Source organism: Cupressus sempervirens, chromosome 9 (genome assembly GCF_028749045.1).
Source record: "Cupressus sempervirens isolate cs-2001-9-10 chromosome 9, ASM2874904v1, whole genome shotgun sequence".
Taxonomy (NCBI): domain Eukaryota; kingdom Viridiplantae; phylum Streptophyta; class Pinopsida; order Cupressales; family Cupressaceae; genus Cupressus; species Cupressus sempervirens.
The window spans coordinates 758603829-758620420 of NC_143126.1; the positions used below are offsets into that span (position 1 = coordinate 758603829).

General features: G+C 30.2%; 1 pseudogene; it reads left to right on the forward strand.

The window, feature by feature from the left end:
* The window catches only part of LOC149540893 (aldehyde dehydrogenase 1-like), a 239542-nt pseudogene that overhangs the window by 52477 nt on the left and 170473 nt on the right, over positions 1–16592 (forward strand).

The window sequence follows — 16592 nt, forward strand, 5'->3', positions numbered from 1 at the left end:
GCATCAAAGGCAATTTCCTATGTAGGTTGAGCATTCAATTATAACCAAGTTCAGAGACAATGTTGGCCAAGTTCATTCAGTTAACAAAGGGAAGATAGCATGAAGTCAACATTGACTGAGTTGGGTTGGTTAACATTAGAACTCATGTTCTAATTGAGTTGGGTCAGTTAATGAAGGGATCCTTTGTGTTGACCAAGTAGTCAATTCTGTATTAGTCAATTTTCAGCATATTAAGTTTGATCTTGGTGTCTCTTATATTCATGTTATTTCCTTTATGTTTCTACAACTAAGTTAATAAAGGCTAATCACATTAATATATTAAGATCAAATGATCTCTTTGCTAATTGAGTGACAGTAATATTCAATGTTAACCAAGTTACATTAGAATATTCAGTGTCAATTGAGTTACAATAGGATTTGGTTTTATATAATGTCGACATCTTAAAATTGACATGGATTTTTTTTTTGTAGTAACTGATTGACCCCTCCCCTCTCAATTAATCCTTTCCATTTCCAACACAAGGTGCATGAATAATTGTGTTTATGAATGTTGATGAAACTTGTAAATATTATTACTAGAGAAAATATATGAAATCAGAATTAGATCAAATTGAAAATAAAAAGACTTGGAAATTGCTTCCTAGACCTAAAGATAAGAATGATATTAAAACTAAATGGGTATTTAGAAACAATATGAATGGACAAGGTGAAGTTGTACACAAAGATAGTTTGCTATGCAAAGGATACTCAGAGTAAGAAGGAAATGATTTTGAAGAAATGTTTGCACCTTTTTTTCTAGACTAGAGGCAGTAATAATCTTTTTAGCATATGCAGCTAACAAATACTTCAAATTTTATCAAATGGTTGTCAAATAAGATTTTCTAAATAGAGAACTAGAAGCAAAGGTATACATGGAATAGCCCAATAGTTTTCCTTTGATAGGTAAAGATGACATAATTTGAAGGTTGAAAAGGACATTGTATAGATTGAAACAAGCACCTAGAGCATTGTTAATGTAGGAGCATCAAGCTTGGATCTTTGTGCAGTTATGATTTTCATGGTTAGGTATGTGTTGGAAATACTTTGGTGAACCTTTCCTCATGAGTGCATAGAGATTGGAGTTATCATATTGAAGTTAGAGCCATTTTTACATTGCTGCTGGAGCTATATTTATGGTTTTTGGGTGCCTGTTGTGAATGATGTAACTAATTATGCATAATAATATAGAGGTTAAAATTTTTAGAGATTAAAAAGGACCTAGATTTCTATCTATGGTTAAGATTTTAGGTCCTAATTCATTACAAGTTTGGAGGTATGTCCATTTTTCTAATGCATCAATTTTATACCAATTTCATGATGAGTTTTTGCATTTGACTTTTGGGATGGATGTGAAGTCATCCTTAATGAATAAGACTTTGTGCACTTAAGGGGTTCTATAGGACCTAAATTAATACCTTAATTTTAGAGAAAAAATCTTTATTCAATCGAAGTGAGGAGATATTGCCATTTTTCTTAGGTGTCAATTTTTGCGCAATTTTTGCATAAACGTGTGGAGATTTTATTTTGTGTGATTTTGTATGGTGAAATGGGATCTTGTTAAGAGAGGGAAATGTTATTGGGTCATGTGTGGACCTAAATATAACTTTTCATTTAGTTTTGTTCATGTTTGTTATAGTTTTGGTTTACTCTTCCAAAGTAGACCTATATTGTAATTAAATGCTTGACTAGCCGACTTGTTGCTTAGCTGGCTATTTAAGGAGGGCTTGGGTAATTTCTTAAGAAATAAGAAGAAGGAGAAGCCAACTCAATTCAATGTAGGATCTAGAGAGATGAAAATTGAGTCAGAATCTGGATTGAGAGTTTGTGGTAAGAGCTAGTGGCTGTGGTTTAGGAACAAGGAGGTTGCTTGGTGGCTTGTGAGTACAAGTTGAGATCTTTGAGGTTTCTACTAGATTGTTGTTATCTTACAGATTTGGGCTAGCTAGGATTGAGTTAGATCTTGAGGGATCTTGAAGAACTATTGTAATTTCTTTTTATTTGGCCATAACTGGGAAGGCCTTACAACTTGGTACATTGACTATAATCAATTATTTTATGAATAAAGAGTTGTGAATTGGAATCAAATCTTGTGTTATTATATATATTCCATTGTGTGGTTATTTTTTATTTTTTGGGGGTTAGGAAATCTCCATTAGGGATTCTCTTTCCTTTTACTACATTAGGTGGTATTAGAGTGAAGGTTTGATCTAGCTGGATGAACTTATTAGAGTGAAGGTTTGATCTAGTTTGTTAATCGTATCCAAGCAAAGGTTTGATCTAGTTGGTTGATCTTATTAGAGTGAGAGTTGTTTTTGAGTGTGTGGAAAGATCACCAAAGTTTAGGTAGTTTGCACCAAGACCTTGGGTTACTAGAAGTTGATCTAAGAAGATCTTGATCTAGTAGTGATTGTGTTGAGGATCGATTTCTTTAGAGTCCTAGTTTGTGATTCTTGGTGCAAGGTGGTAGATTGTGATCTAATCTACACTTGTAGAGGACTTCCACATGGATCAATTATTTCAAAGTTAGAGGGTTGATCTTGTTGAGACATGATGATAGAGAGTTTGGAGATTACAAATCTGTGTTCTAGGACTTGTGATTTGGTTCCTGGTTGTTTGTATGAGGTTGTAGGTTGAGGTTTGACTAGCCAAAAATTTTAGGTTATCACAAGGAGTGTGGGAAGGATTTGTAGTAGAGGGATTGGAAAAATATTGGAAGATGGCTTCCAGAGGATTGGACACTAGAATGATTATGAATATTTGTGATATAGTGGTGAGAAGGATTAATAAAATAATAGCTCTAGTAGATGCTATTGTGGATTTTTTTTCTCTAAAAGAGTTGAGAAATAGAAGAAGGAATTTGAAACCTACTAGATTTGGAGTCTACCAATTTGGAAGAAAGTTGTCTGGCTAGTTAGAAGACTTGTTTAAGAGAGAAGTTGTCATGGCAAGGTCGAGGAAGAAGCTGGTTTTGTTGATCAGTTTGTGGAGTCTGATGTGAAACCTATACAGAAACTTGGGGTTTTTTTTGAGGATATTATTATCCTTATTGATATTGGGATAGAGATTTTTTTTTCATGATCAGTTGGTTGAGTCTGACATTGAAATTGTAGAGCACTTAGTCATGGATAATCGGGTTGTTGTTGGTGATGAAATTCATGTTGTTGAGCATCTTGTTGTGAGAAATGATATTTTTGATGATTTACATATGGATGAGGATTTTCATATGGTTTTTGATATGGATCTAAGTTCATATGTTGCTACTAAGTTTATTGAGGATATGGATGTTCTTGTTGATGTAGAGTTTGATGTTGCTGGTGTGGATTCACTAGTTACTAATTTGGTTTTGGATCTACATGATGCTATAGATTTGTATGTTGTTGATTTTCCTATGGTTGACATGGATGAGGATTTAAATGTTCTTATTGGGGCTTGAACTTAAATTTTCTTTAATTGATTTTGGAGTTACATGTTTGAGGATATTGTTGTTGTTGGTTGTGATTATTTACAAATATTCTTGGTGAAGCATTATGTTCAATTTTTTCTTGGGAGTGAGCATACTGGTTGTGTTGCTAAGATTTATTTGATTATTATTTTTTAGTGGATGAAGCATATATGGTTAATTTTCATATTTTTTCTATTGACTTTGATGAAGCGGAAGGCTTTGGTAAAGATGAAGCTGGTTGCAGATCTTTCTCTAGGCATCAAAGTATGGGACATACTTTTCTATTTACCTGGGGACTCAAATGTGGGAGCATCAAGCTTATATTTTTGTGAATTTATAATTCTCATGGTTAGGAATATTTTGGAGATAAATTGGGGAACCTTTCCTCATGAGTGCATAGATATTGGAGTTATCATGTTGAAGTTAGAGTTGTTTTTACCTTTCTGCTGGAGCTGTATTTCTAGTTTATGGGTGCCTATTGTGGGTGATGTAACTAATTATTCATAATTATTAAGAAGCTTTATTTTTTATAAATTTAATAGGGCCTAGATATCTATCTATGGTTAAGAGAACAGGTCCTATTTCATTATGAGTTGGGAGATATGCCCATTTTTCTAATACATCAATTTTATATCAATTTCGTGACAAGTTTTTGCATGTGACTTTTGGGATGGATGTGAAGTTATCCTTAATAAATAAGCCTTTTTGAACTTAATGGGTTGTAGAGAACCTAAATTACTACCTTTATTTAAGAACAAAAGTCTTGATTCAATTGAAGTGAGGAGATATTGTCATTTTCCTTGGGTATCAAATTTTGGGCACTTTTCACAAAAATGTGTGGAGTTTTCATCTTGCATGATTTCATATGATGAAATGGGATCTTGTTAGGAGAGGGATATGCTATTGGGTCATGTGTGGACCTAAATATAACTTTTCATTTTTTTTTGCTCATATTTTTTATAGTTTTGGTTTACTCTTCCAAGGTGGATGTATATTGTAATTAAATGCTTGACTAGCCAACTTGTGGCTTAGTTGGTTATTTAAGGAGGGCTTGGGTATTTTCTTAAGAAATAAGAAGAAGGAGAAGGAAATTTAGTTTAGTGTGAGAGCTAGAGAGAAAATATTCAAGTTGGAATCTAGAATGGGAGTTTGTGAGAAGAGCTAGTGGCTATGGTTTAGAAACAAGGACATTGCTTGGTGGCTTGCAAGTACAAGTTGAGATTTTGGCAGTTTCTACCAAATTTTTGTTATGTTATAGATCTGGAGAAGCTAGGATTGAGTTGGATCTTGAAGAACTATTGTAATTTATTTGTATCTGGCCATAAGTAGGAGGGCCTTACAACTTGACACATTGACTGTAATTAGTTATTTTATGAATAAAGCATTGTGAATTGGTATCAGATCTTGTGTTATTGCATATATTCCACAATGTGGTTATTTTCTTGGTGTTAGGACATCTCCACTATAGATTCTCCTACCTTGCACTACATCAATTGTATGCAAGAATAGATAAATATTTGACAAATTTGGGATTTGTGAAAGGTAATGCTAATAGTAACTTGTATTTGAGAGATAATGATAAAGGATTATAAATTTTTGTATTATTTGTGGATGACATTATTTTTGGAGGTAATGATGAAGCAAGTGAGACATTTTCAAAAGAAATGAAGAAATAATTTTAAGTGAGTATGATTGGAGAAATAAAATACTTCTTGGCACTACGAATTGTATAGAACAATGATTTCATTTTTGTATCACAGACAAAGTATCTTAAAGATTTGTTGAAAGATTTGGATTGAAAATTTGTAAACTTTCTAGAATGCCTATGATAACTAGATGTAAACTATCAAACAAAAATGAATTTTCTATTGTTGAACAAAAAAAATAGATCTATGATTGGAAGATTACAATGTTTGACACACATTAGACCTAATATAGAAAATGTAGTTGGAAATGTGTCAAGATTTTAGGAAGATCCTAAAGAGACATATTTTGGAGAAGTAAAAAGAGTTTTCATATATTTGAAAGCCACACTTGATTATGGATTATGGTATGATAGATCATATGATTTCACTATATGTTCATACATTGATGATGATTGGGAAGGAAGTGTAGTTGAGATAAAGAGCACCACTAGTGGAGAAATTTTATTGGGAGGAAGATCAATTTCTTGGCTAAGAAAGAAACATAATTTTATTTCACAAAGCACAGTAAAAGTAGATTATGTAGCAGTGATGAAAAATTGTAATTAGATTATTTGGATGAAGCAAATGTTGATACAAATTGGGATAGAATTCATTGAACCTATTATCATAAATTGTGATAACAAAAGTATGATAAGTATGTCAAAGTTTCTAGTATTACATTTTAAAATGAAGCATATATCTATTAAGTATCACATTTTGAGAGAGAAAGTTGTAGAGAAAGAAACCAGATTGGATAATGTTAGCACAAAGGAGTAGATAGAAGATACCTTCATAAAAACTTTGGCTAAGGACACATTCAAGTATTTAAGAGGTATGAATAGGGTTATGCCCCAACCTACTTTAGAGTAGTTAATGCAAAGAATGCATTAGTCCAACTAGTAGAAAAGTGCTATTTCTTTATTTTGACTAGATGCTTGATGCTTCCTCTATGGAGGAGTCTTTGTGTATGGGCTAAGTCATTAAGGACTCTTGGTATTTGTATTCTATAGTGCCTTTGGACATTGGAGCTTGAACATATTATTTTGTAAATGATTGAACTTAGAAAATTGACATAATTATACCTTTGTCATTGATGTCAATTGGGGAGAGATATATACATGAAAAATATGTAAGATATGAATATATATCAAAAATCATTTGATATGTATGTTTGGGGAGAGATATGTATTTTGTGTTTGGGGGAGAGAATTTATTGATGAAGAGGATTTATGAAAGATGTTGATGTATGGGTGAGATTAACACCTTCCTTATGCATGTTGGTTACTTGATGATAGATGACATTCACAAGGAATGGGTGAGAAAAGGAAGATGAGAAAGAAGTATATTTAACACACTAGACCTAATATACCTAGTGGAGTTGGAATTGTGGAAATATTTTAGGATGATACTATAGGGACACATTTTGTAGTAGAATTATATATATATATATATATATATATATATATTTGAAAGGCACACCTGAGTATGGATTAGTGCATAGTAGATCACAAGATTTCACTTTATGTTCATACACTAATATTGGTTGGGAAGGAAGTGTAGATGAAAGAGAGAGCACTAGTGGTGGAAGATTTTTCTTGGGAGGGATATTGGTTTCTTGGTTGAGGAATAAACATGATTACATTTCACAAAGTATTGTAGAAGAGGAGTGTGTAGTAGCAACAAAAAATTATAATTAGATTATTTGGATGAAGCAAGATTTGAAAAATATTGGGATATAATTCATCGAACCTCTTATCATACATTGTGATAACAAAAAAAATGTAAGTATGTCAAAGAATCTAGTATTAAATTAAAAAAACAAATATCTATTAAGTATCACTTTTTGAGAGAGAAAATTGTAATGAAATAAATTAGATTGGAATATGTTAACACAAAGGAGCAAATAGAAAATATATTAACAAAACATTTGGCTAATGATACATTTGAGTATTTGAGAAATATAATCAGAGTTATGCCCCAACCTACTTCAAAGTAGTTAATGTAGAGATTGCATTAGTCTAGCTGGTAGCAAAACACTTATTTTTTAATCTAGACTAGATGCTTGATGATTCCTCTATGGGGGAGTATATGTGTATGGTTTTAATTATTTAAGACTCTTCATATTTCTAATTTATAGTATCTTTGGACACTAGAGGTTGAACAAATTGTTTTGAGAATGATTGAATTTATAAAGTTTACATAATGATACATTTATCATTGATGTCAATGGGGGAGAGATATATACATGAAAAACATCCTTTGATATGTATGTTTGGGGAGAGATATGTATTGTGTGTTTCAGGGAGAGGATTTTATTGATGAAGAGGATTTATGAAAGATGTTTATGTATGGAGGAGATTAGCACCTTCCTTATGTGGGTTGGTTACTTGATGATAGATGACATTCTTGAGGAATGGGTGAGAAAAGGAAGATGGAAAATTTTTATTAGAAATTTTTTCAATACTCCCATTAGGATTCATGACAAGGGATTAAATGATTCCTATGTACTATAAGTTGAGTGGTTTTATTGGGCATAAATAGATCAGTCTTTTGGTGTAATAGAAACCTTATTATAACTAGTGGTATTAGAGCTTACTCATACGTTTGAATCCTTAGACCCTCAAGTAATGCTGAGGAGGAGATTGATAGAATTTTGTTTAGCACTCCCCTTGGAATTTGTTACAAGGGCTTAACTTCATCCTATTTACTATAATTTGAGTGGTTATATTATGAATTGATAGATTAGTCTTTTGGTGAAACACTGACCCCATTCTAACAATAAGTATATTTGGTATTGTTGGAACTTAGATGTTTTTCATATATGTTGCCATGAATGCCAAAGGAGTAAATTATTAGCATTAATTCTAATGAAATTCCTATTAGGGAGTATATATAATTATTGGAGACATAATTTAGAGATTATGTGTTGCACTCATCACAATGTTTGTCATTAATATTAACATACATGTTATTCTATGAAGACTAGTGGAGTTATAGAGGAAGACTAATTTAGCACAATTAAAGGATTTAAGATTGAATTATTCACACATGGTACCATCATCTACAATATATCTAGATACTACAATTAAGAGTGCATACAAAAATATGAAGACTAGATAGAGTTATGCAGATTTTAGTGAAGGCAACTTTTACACAATATTTCTAGAAAGTGGGTACTTTTGATATAGAATTGGCTTAGGTGGACTAAGAAAAAGGTTGAATACATTTTATATATTCCTTGGTTTAGATGGAATAACCTAGAGATCGTCAAGTAGAAAATAATGAAGATTGCGAGTTGATAATTTGTGTGTAATCTTAGATAAAGTTTAAAATTATAATGTAACTTATGTTGTAATATCATAATATGGTCCTATATTGTTATTATAAATTAGGAAAGCCTCAAGGTTGACTTGATAATTGTTTTTAGGACTTGGTATAAAGGAAAGGTCATTTAATTGTGGATATGTATTGAGTGCTAATATTTTTGTAATTAGTGAGATCTTATCCTTTGAAATATCTATTGTGTGAACTTGATATGTGATGTTGTGAAGATCATAGAAGATTTTGGTGTAGTAGAGGAATGGCGAGCTTAAAAGAAATAGTATATTCTAAGAAAATTTATTGGTTAGATAGTTATTGTTTTACATTATATTATTTGGAAGGAATAGTATAAAGGTTATTTGAAAAGTGGGTTCAATGGTCTTCGTTCAAATCCTAATAGTATTGGAATCTCCTAATAAAAAATAAAAGTCTCCTAATAGGGACTTTATGTACTTATTATATTTTATTGACTCCTAATAGGTTCTATCCTTTAACAAGGAACTTTTCTATTAGTACATCATTTTGTGGGTATCATCCCCACTAGGGTTTTCCCTTTTATCAAGGGTTCCCTAGTTAACAAATCTAGTGTTATTGTGCATGGTTATCTTTCTATGGTCATTGCATCTACTTTTTACACATTTCAAAATTAAAACAATTTTGAGAGTTGTTTTAATTCCATAATTGATTGACCCCCCCCTCCCCACCACCTCTCATTTATCTTGGTGGACTCTACTTTCTAACACTATCTTGAATAATATTATATAGAAAGTGCCCATGTGGCCTTGCATATTTTATTTCCAAAAATCTATCATTTCATACTTTTGGAGATAATAAAATGTCCATTTTCCATTCTTGCAAAAATTCTATTGTTTCTTATTTATGTTGTTTGTTTATGGTATTAAGGGGAGAACCCTTCATCAAATTTTTTTGTTAATTTCTAAGATCTGCCTCCAATAATACATCTATATATTCTGAAGAAAAGAAAAATAAATTTAATGATCTAAACAAGGTTGAAAATTGGATAGATTTTCATCAAGGTAAAAGGGTCCTAACATAGCCCACTATGGTTTCACACCTTTAACACTACTTGTGGGGAATGAAACTCAAATTATAGATAAGACTATGGATCATTTTACATTAACTTCATCAATTTGTTACTAAAATTCCAATCATGGATCATAGACTTGTAAAAGATACTGTGACTATCTATCGAATGGATAATGATATTAAGTTGAGTGGGGATGAAATCTACTAAGAAACCACCAAAATTGCATTAATAAAACTATATTGTAATTCTTATATTATAATCCTACAATATGAATTATGATAGTAATAATAACAAAAATTTAATAAAAATGAGAATATGATTGATATAAGAAGATTACTGGGGGTTAATCAATAATCACCAAGTCAAAAAATAAAACATAATTCAAACTTTCTTCCTAGTTTATCGATGGTGATTTTATGTTGTACCTATAATAGAATTATCAGTTAATAGAATATTAAGAATCCATTCAACATAGAAAGACATTTAAAAAATTTAAGCACCATTATTTATCTCATGGAAACCTAATTAGGGTGAAAACCACGGTGTCAAATTGATGCCCAAAAATGATTGTATTCTTTTGGAATATACTTTGTTAGGATCTTTCCCAATTAAGTGTTACAAAAATATTTTTAAATGTTACCCTAAGAATGTCACCCTATTATATGATTTATAATATACCTATTAGGGTCATCTAATAAGGAATTTACTATCACAATTATTAGAAAGAAACAACTAATGATGATTTGTACTTTGCACTATTTTTCTATATCAAATCCATTATATTCCCATAGCACAATAACACATCATTACAATCCTTGAATCAATTTTGTACCTTTTCTATGATCACAAGTGTTCCTTTGTACTACCAATAATATCCTTTGTTCACTACTATCCTTCTTCCTCCTTGTCATAATAACAAAATTCATCTTTCTTTATCCTATATGTAGTAATATTACAATAATAAATTCTAAACATAGATCCAATGATCAAAACTTCATATAAATCAAGTATGCTCTTGTAAATTCATCCATCTCCATAAGCCATTTTTTACCTTGTAGAAACTTGTCGATCAATCCTTTGTATCCTACTTATCTCAATGTTTTTGTCATCATATTTTTCCTTTAATTATTCTTAACTCATCTCACTTTTCTCCTTACAATCAATATTTGTCCTTAATTTACTCATTTCTCAGCTAAAATTCTTCACAAGTTTTGGTAATAATTCCTTTACTTTGATAAGGTTCTTCTAGTTCACTGATAAGTCTTTGTTCCTCTTATAGTCTTTTGGATAGTTTTACATATTACAATCTATTCTCAACAAAATTCTTTTCTTCACTTGTCTACTTTACCTTGGATCATTCTCTACTAGTATCATCTTAGATATCCTCTTATGCATCTACTAACAATTTTTTTTTTTTTTTTAACTATCCATCACTATATGTTCTAAATGATACTCAATAAGGTTCTTACCAATATAATTGTATGCTCTTCACAATATTTTTTATAATTACATTCAAAATATATGGTAACAAGTCAAAATAATATCTCAAACAACTTGTAATCAATGAAAAATAGAATAATTGATATCATATTTATTGACCATGTTCTGATCATCAACAAATTATCTTATTCAAAAAATTAATCAACTAAATGAGTTCTACTAACAAATACACCTCACTAAAATGAACATTAATGAAAATTCCAAACAAAAATTACAAGATATCCCATCAAACTAAACTTTAAAAAAAATACTAAAATGTAAATTAAACTAAAGTTAAATGTTAAAGTCTGTCATAATTAAATTTGATTAAAAGAAATAAAATAGACCAAATATAATAAACATCATATTACCTCTAAATCCCAGAGCCTATTATAATTAAATAAATAAATAAATAAATAGCACACAAAAATAGTAAACTTCACTAAGCTTCCCAAAGGAGTGGACCCTTTCTCCTGTTTGCATAGTGGACTAAATGAAAGATTTTTTGCACAAGATCGATCATGAAAATGCTAATTTTATTTATAAGATAAATAGTGCAAAAGTTTATTCCTCTCCCATTTCCTTTCACACAAATTATAATTATATAATAGCATGGGTGCAACCTATTTCCTATTTTCATGTCACTTTACTATTATTTTGTGGCCCACATTTGGATTTCCTATTGTTGGAAACAAGTTTTCCTAAAACCTAGGAGCTTTTTTAGCTCATAGTTCTAATAAACTAGAATGTTATTTTTGGTGTAATGTCATTTTCTTCCATTAAATTAAAAACATAATATTAATTAGTTACAAAGAAATTAACTAAAATGTCTTATGACAAAAGAATATTCTAATTGGAGTTTATTGTTGGAAAATACACCCATGGGTGGCAAGAAGTATAAGAATTTTTTTTGGTGATAGGATGTTTGGTGATTCACAAAAACTCTAATGTTCTCTCTTTCCATCAATATGATTCAAGATGTATTTTTCCAGCCTTAAACATATTTATTAGTAAAGATAATCAATAATTTATTTTCATATTTTTATCCCAAAATAAAATTGAATATCACTTATTAATGTTTAATTATATGTAGAAAAGGATTGTAATAGTAGATGATTCTATATGAAAATGGAATACATAAATGGATATGAGGGTTCGTAAAATAAGATGAAATATGGGGCAAAATAGAATATGTGTGGCTCTCATCAACTTCTTGTTTAATAATTTATAGGTTGGAATACCACTTGGTGTTATTAATGTGCTCTCTAGATTTGGGGAAACTACGGGTGTGGCTATTACCATACATATGGATATCGATAAGGTTCATATATTTACTAATTTCATTTTTATAGTCACCCTTATTTATTTTAAACTCAAAATCACAGTGTATAACCATTTATATCAAAATTAATTTTTGTGAAAGCTATTAATATGGTATGTCTTTTCTAGATTTCGTTTATAGGGTCCACAGAAGTGGGGAGATTGGTGATGGAGTTCGCTGCAAGAAGCAATTTGAAGGATGTGACATTAGAGCTAGGTGGAAAATTGCCTCTTATTATCATGAATGATTTTGATATTGATGAAGCTGTAGATATAGCCCATTCTGCAGCATATTTAAAGATGGTATGCTTAAATAGACAAAAACTTGTTACACTAAGAAATTAAATTTTTACAAAAATGGATAATATATTTTTCTATACTTTAAAATTTCAAAAATATTTTTATTGTGTTGTAGGGACAAATATGTATGGCAGGTTCAAGGGTCTTTGTTCAAGATATTGTGTATGATGAATTTGTGCTTAAAGTCATAAAAAGTGTTCATAAACAAGTGGTAGGGGACCCATTTAAGCAAGGAGTTCAACATGGTCCCCAGGTACTATACTACACTACTTATACTTATAGGAATCACTTGGCACTAATTAATATTTTTTCTCTCTTAACAAATGAAGTAAGGAGGAAGGAAAGACTACACTCATCAATTTAATTTCTATTTTTATGACAATAACACATTATTATCAAGCTAAAAAAATTATATGTTATGATTGTTAGAATATTTAGGAAAGATGGGGTGGGGGTGAATTAAAACCATCAAAACTTTTAGCCTCATTCAAATCTAATTATTCCTTAGGATATCTAAACTCAACAAACATATATATTCATAACTTCAATACTATAATAAAATAAATATAATTATTCTTCCTCATTATATGCAAGTAAAGAATACAATAAAATATCACACATGACATAAATATTTTTGTCACATAGAAATCCTTGGTTAGAGGGAAAATTGTAGTGGGGATGACACCCACAAATCCATCACTACTTTAGTAAGAGGTTGCCTTGTTAGGGATAGAATATTTGTCACTTCTAGTGACCTACTTCATTAGGAGTAATACAAAAGCATCTGCTAGGATCCAACTTTCTCAAGGATTTTGCAACATATACAACATGTGCACTTAGTTAAAAAAAATATTCAAAAATATAGTTAGGTGTACCTTGTCAAAGGATTTGTCTGCTATGATGGTGAGAAAATAGAAGGGAATCTTATTTGATTAAGTGCTACTTAATTTTATTTATAGATCCATGTTCTACTAAATAACATGTCTCCTTCCTATGACCAATGTAATTGATCCTTCCTTTGTTGCATGGTACTCTAATCTACATTATATTTAACTCTTCATTCCTTCACCATATCCCCTTCTCAATATAACTTAGTAGCAGCAACCTCCACAAAAAAAACCTTCAAACTATTCTTCTTAGGTCCTTATATAAAAATAATTATTCCTCTATGATCCATGACCTAATTAGGGTGCTTGTGGAATATGTCATATATCAAAATCTATGGTCTAGAATCACCTAATCATCACATTAGCCTTATTTTATTTCATTAGTTCAAACTCTACCTTGGAATCATAAATAGTCAAATTGGTATTCCTAATAAATATCTTCAAATATAATTATTGATATGTACAAACATCTTATCTCACTCAATGGAATTGAAATACATATATTTTAGTGTCATTCCAAACTTTAATGTCCTTACTATATAGCTCAGTAAAGACTTTATTCATGCTTGGTAGGTGTATTGATATTTGGTGATAATATGCTTGGTTAAGTTTGTCCAACTCAATCAAGTCTTTTCTTGGTGTACACATAACTACTTGGATTATATAGTGCTTGGTTATAACTATCCCATAGTTATACTTTTGTTCTACCTTGACTTGGTTAATATGCTATGGATTAGTAATAACATTCACCACCCAGTATGCTCTGTACTCATAGACTAACTTTTTTCTCTAATGACAACAATGAATGTATATAGGAGAAACATTATCCCCCTTTGGCATTAATCAAAAACATCATCTGCATAATAGCTCAAAAAAATGATTGAGTGAAAATTTTCTTAACTCCCCCTCAATATATACTTCCTTCACATCATGTATTACATATGGTTTTCACAATCACTTTCATAGTTGTTTTTGTGTATAATACTTCAATATTTTTTTTAATCCTTATGTCTCCCAACATAACATATATTTTATACTCCTCCTATAAATATACTTACATTTATACATGTTATATCCCACTCCATTACATATTATACAAAAAAAAAAGTACTTACTCCCCCTTTTTGACACTTATGCCAAAATGATAAACTCATTAGAAAAAAAATGCATAATTGAATAGGTAAATCGTTATGATTTTTTTTCAAAAAATCCATTATGGAGTCCTAATTGGTTTTCAAGGCTTTCAATATTTGTTTCTCTACTTTCACCTTAGATGCTAGGTCTAACATATGATCTATAATATATAGGCTAGGTGTAGTTATCTGATCTTGGGCCTTCTTGATATGTCTTTACACGACATCAATATGAGGTAACACCGAAGCTATTAATTCATTCAATTATGCCCTTATTTTTTCTTCTTCCATATGTAAATTAAACCAAATACCTTTGAAAATTATCACTTAGGAAAAGTGAACATTATATGAACTTGGGCCAACTAATAGTGCATTTGCACTTTTATTTAGATCCTCAGTTTTTTGTAGTTTGGCCTTAACATTCTTTGTAAGGTGAGGAACATCACACCATTTTATGAAACATTGCAAAAAGCTTATGAACAAGAGCTCCAATCTTAGTAACCATAGTGGAAAGTTTCACTTGTTGTATTGTAATAGTTTGTACTAGTTTTTCTATTACTTTGTTCTCAAGCTTCTTCCTAACACTTACTAATAAATTTTCCTATGCATTCACATTAGGCTCATTCAATTTATCAACTATAAAAACTAGTTGTTGGGTGAAAGCAAAAACTTGTGTCACCCTTTTGTAAAGGACAAGGCTAACAAAAGTATAAATATTCACCTTCAATGAAGTAAAATTGGTATTATTATTTTGAATTTGAAAATGAAGTAAACCAATGAAATGTGTAGAAATGGATGAAGTTTCAGATTATAACTTTTTATAATTATTTGGAATAAGAATTGATAAATTTTCCTAATTTTTAAAGAAAATTTTTTAGCTACTAAAAAATGCTAAAAATTTGGGGTCTAGTTCCCACCATAAAACTATAAGGAAAAAAAAATTATTTCCTTTTTATCTCAGACTATGTTATACATAACATATATAGCTAGAACAATAAAAACTAAAAATTAGTATTAGACCTATATTTTCTCTTTTATAATGATTCAAATTTCAACTCACCTGAAATCAATAGTTTTCATCTCCCAAAATATTTTTCAAAACAAATCTATTCTAACCAAGAGAAAAGTTATACATTCTAGAAGATGATTCTCTCCTCTAGAATGTCATATAATTGTTACATTTTTTTGATATGATTTAATACTTTTTCTTTCTCAAAACTAATATCTTTTTGAGTGTTAAAATATGTGCTTGTAGAATTTTATAATTAGAAAACACTATATCTAATTATAAAACTATAAACTCTATATGAGAATATTCTTGACTCTAAGCTCTATACAATGGTGATTAGATGTTATTAAAAAAATCATAAAAAATAGTAAGAGTTATTGAAACACAACTTTTCTAAAATAATTTTATTTCTTTAGTAATTGGATACAAACTAGTATAAAACATGCATTTAATAGCCATCTCTAATTGGTAAAGTGTGAGACCATATATAACTTAGCTAGAATAAATTTATCTAGATCATATGTTTTAACAAAAATTATATAGAAATACTTAAATTTAGTCATTTTGAGAAGTCAACCCGAAAGGTGACACAACTTTGTACTTTTACCCTATTTCATGATGGGGGCTTTCACATCCAAAGTTCTATTAGGAATAATCTCTAGTAAGATGTCCTTAAAACTAAATAAAACTTATTTGTGTATCATCTCTTTCCTTAGTTTATCTTTCTCTACCTTCCTAGTGTTTCATTCCCCATATTCTCTTAGATAATTAGGGTCAAGTGTGTGGGGGTCCAAATTAGTTATAGAAATAACTTTATCTAAGGTCATTGGATTAAATAATGTCTTCTTCATCTTCTTCTTATCCTTAGATGTATTAGTGCTTGTTCCTAGTGATATCTCAAGAGTAATTGCAGCCATCTACTCTAGATT